Here is a 3,806-nt window from a genome sequence, read left to right as displayed (position 1 = left end):
TCACATCATCTCATTTGCATATTGTCTTATTGTTTTGACTTAAATGCACGAACAACTTACTGCTATTAATCTGTTTAAAATGTGACACACACACACACACACACACACACACACACACACACGCACACACACAGTTAGCGTTGTTGTTGTTGTGGTGCTAATGGCTGCTGGGCCCAGCTGGTGTTTCTAATGTGCAAATATTCCTGATCCTGGACGCCACACTTTGGACACGCGTACATCCTCGTGTGTGTGGTCAAGTGCCAGGGAGGGGAGGGGTGGAGGGGGATTCAACAGCCTGGCATTAATTGGGGGAATGGTGTTGGGGGGGTGGGGGGTCCTCCTCCTCCCCCCTCCTGACGCATCAAGATGCTATCATGAAGCGCCAGCCGCGCTGATCTCCTCTGATTCCACCTTCCCCGGCGACACGCTTTCCATCCGGCCAAGACGCCCGGATCATCGTAAGCCCGCCGCACTCGGCGCCGGACCAAACTCGGGTCTTAGCGCCGCCTGTCGCCCCGTACCAGGCTTCCATTCCAATAACCCCCGGGTCGCGTCGCCGTCCCCCCCTGTGGGGGATCAAACGACATCCTGGTGGTTTCTCTGTGACGGTTTGATTCCCGCGCGGAAAACATTTCACCTGTCACTACCGCGACTCTATTTGATCACACACCGTTTATCTTCAAAACAGCCTTTTGATTGCTCACATGAGCTAAAATTAGCATCACAATTAGCAAATGTTAGCTCATTTTTGTTGACCTTTTTTTAAGTTAGCATGAATGCTTGTTGCCCTGAGACCGTATAAAGTCCATTAAACTGATGTTAGCCCACAATTAGATGCTATCTCGTACTAACTATATCAGATTATAAAGTAAATAAGTGTCTGTGTTTACTAACAAGACATCATGGCGGAGCTGCAGTCGAGTTTCTTAACATGGAGATATTCTCACCATTTTTCTTTTGTCGCGCACAAAGAAAATAACATTTTAGTTAAATGTAAGTTGTGTCTTGGATCAAAGATCCCATCTGCTGCCCAAAACAGCAATTCAAATTTGCTGAAACACCTCCAAAAGCAACATGCTTTGATGAAGCTAGTAAAGAGAGACACAGATTCCAATGCCACTTCACCTCCACCTCCACCTAAGGATTTTAACGGAGGGACTGCTAGCCAGGACTACATTGATAGAGCCATGTGCTAGAAGACATGCAGGCTATTTCTACAGTGGAGTCACTCGCTTTCAGGCAGCTAATTAGCATGATACCGGCATCAAACAGCAAATGGCAAGGAAAACATTTTCACGTACCTGGACAGTGAGGACATAAACATGGAAAGCGAGCTAAAGAAAACTCTCCAAAATCTGCCTCTGCTCATCATTCAGCACTGAAGGTGCACACACTCTGTCAATTCTCTTACATACTCTTTCATTCTAGACTTCTTCTAGAGTGTTTGATGATCACATCCCTCTAAATGTATAGACTATAAAGTTCACAAACATAACAAGGGATCCTAGTGGGCCAGGCCAATCTTTCCTTATCTCTAAGCTAAAACTGGGGAAATGCGTAGAGGGTTCTGGGCTTCAGAACAGTGTTGATCTCCTGAAGACATGATTTTATTTCACAATTCCTTGAGAGAGAAAAACGCCTGGTTAGGCTTTGTGTATGTCGTGTGTGCCTTCCTTGGGTGAAGCCAGGTTTACAGCTACGTTGTTATTATGCGGTTTGTTACTTATGTATGTTATTTGTTCTGGCCTGAAAAAAATTGGCCCTTTGAAACATATCTTTGTCTTTGTGTGTTGTATGTAGACCACATTGCTTAGCAGAGTTCAGTGATGCAAATGCATGTCAAGTTGATCAACAGATTGTATTATTCTCCAAGGTTTCTCATTGTATCCCATTGGGGAGACAATGGTGTGGGATCTGTCGTTGTGGCTTGTGCAGCCCTTTGAGACACTCATGATTTTGGACTATATAAGTAAACTTTGATTGATTGATTGATTGATCCAGTTTTAGCAAACAGTAGCCAATGTTAAACGAGCATGGCTAACATTATCTAGCTGATTTAGCCACTTTGGCTGATCTTGGCTCAATTTAGCTGTTGTCAAATTTAATTACCATAATTATTAGCAACCCTACTGACGCTAAAACGTCAATTAGCAACTTTAGCTTGCCTTTGCAAACATTAGCTGATGTTAGTCAAAGTTAAAGTTAAAGTAGCAATGAGTGTCGCACACACACAAGGTGTGGCAAAATTATTCTCTTGATGTTATCTTAAACAGATCGTTTAAGTTAGCATATATGTCGGGGAATCTGAGTTAGCAACGTTTTTTAATAAGATTAACTTTGCCCAGATTAAATGACATTGGGCTAATTTTAGCCAGTTTTAGCAAACAGTAACTCATGTTAGCCGAGCCTAGAATAAATCTGCTATATGATTTTAGTGACTAACTGATTTCGGCTCAGATTTATTTTCCGATTAATTAGCCGAGGCAACAAGCTCAAAAGTTATCAACTTTATCCAGTTTTAGCAAACAGTAGCCAATGTTAAATGAGCGTGGCTAACATTTGCTAGCTGATTTATCCAATTAAATATTAGCAACCATACCGACGCTAAACCGTCAGTTAGCAACTTTAGCTTGTTTTTGCAACCATTAGCTGATGTTAGTTGATCTTATCTTAAATGGATTGTTTACGTTAGCATACATGTCAGGGAATCACAGGTAGCAAAGTTTGTCTTATTTTGAGAACTTTTAGTAAGAGGATTTTTGCTGATTTAGACAGTTTTTGCAAATTTTAGCTAAGCGTAGCATAAATCTACTATCTGATTTTAGTGACTTTAGCTGATCTTGGTTCACATTTATTGTCAGATTAATTAGCGGCCCTTAACTGACGCAACAAGCTAAAAAGTTTGCAACTTTATCCCGTCTTAGCAAACAGTAACCAATGTTAAATGAGCATCGTAAAAAAAAAATGCTAGCTAATCTTAGCCACTCTAGTTGATATTGGGTCTAATTTAGTCTATTGTCAAATTAAATTACCATAAATATTAGCAACCCTTAGCCGACGCTAAACCGGCAGTTAACAACACCTAGTTTGTGAACCCGCTCTCAAACAATGGCAATAAAAACTATTCTGATTCTGATTGTAATTCTGATTTGAATTGTAAATTAAACAACAGAAATGTGTCAAATTGGTTTTGACGCGTAAAGACTGTAAATATGTCATCCAGGGCTTTGATATAAAGGTCAATTTGTCTCTTTATTATGAAAGCCTTTTTTGACACTTAATTATGTGACTTAATTTTTTGCGTTCGAATTTTGTAATATTTTATTGAATAAAAATTTGTGAGCAAAATGTGTTTAAAAATTCAGTTTGTTCAAATACGGTGTGTAAAAATTCAGTGTCAAAAAATTATTGTCAAAAAATTATAGTAATAAAAAAATCAATGCAGAAAAATTCAGTGTAAAAAAGTACTGTTTAAAATTCAGGGAAAAAAATTAAATGCAGAACATTTCAGTGTAAAAAATATTGTGTAAAAATTCATTGTTAAAACATTATCTTTTAAAAATTCAGTGTAAAACAATGATTGTAAAAAAAATTCAATGCAGAAAAATTTGTGTAAAAAATCATTTAAAACATTTATTGTTTAAAATTTCAGTGTAAAAAAAAATCAATGCAGAACAATTCAGTGCAAAAAATCATTTGAAACAATTATTGTTTAAAATTTTAGTGTAAAAAAAAAAATGCAGAAAAATTCTGTGTAAAAAATATTGTGTAAATATTCAGTGTAAAAAAATAAAATAAAAAATGCA

Source organism: Nerophis lumbriciformis, linkage group LG06 (assembly GCF_033978685.3).
Source record: "Nerophis lumbriciformis linkage group LG06, RoL_Nlum_v2.1, whole genome shotgun sequence".
NCBI lineage: Eukaryota > Metazoa > Chordata > Actinopteri > Syngnathiformes > Syngnathidae > Nerophis > Nerophis lumbriciformis.
The sequence above is the reverse complement of the archived record's forward strand: the minus strand, read 5'-3'. Positions refer to the sequence as shown.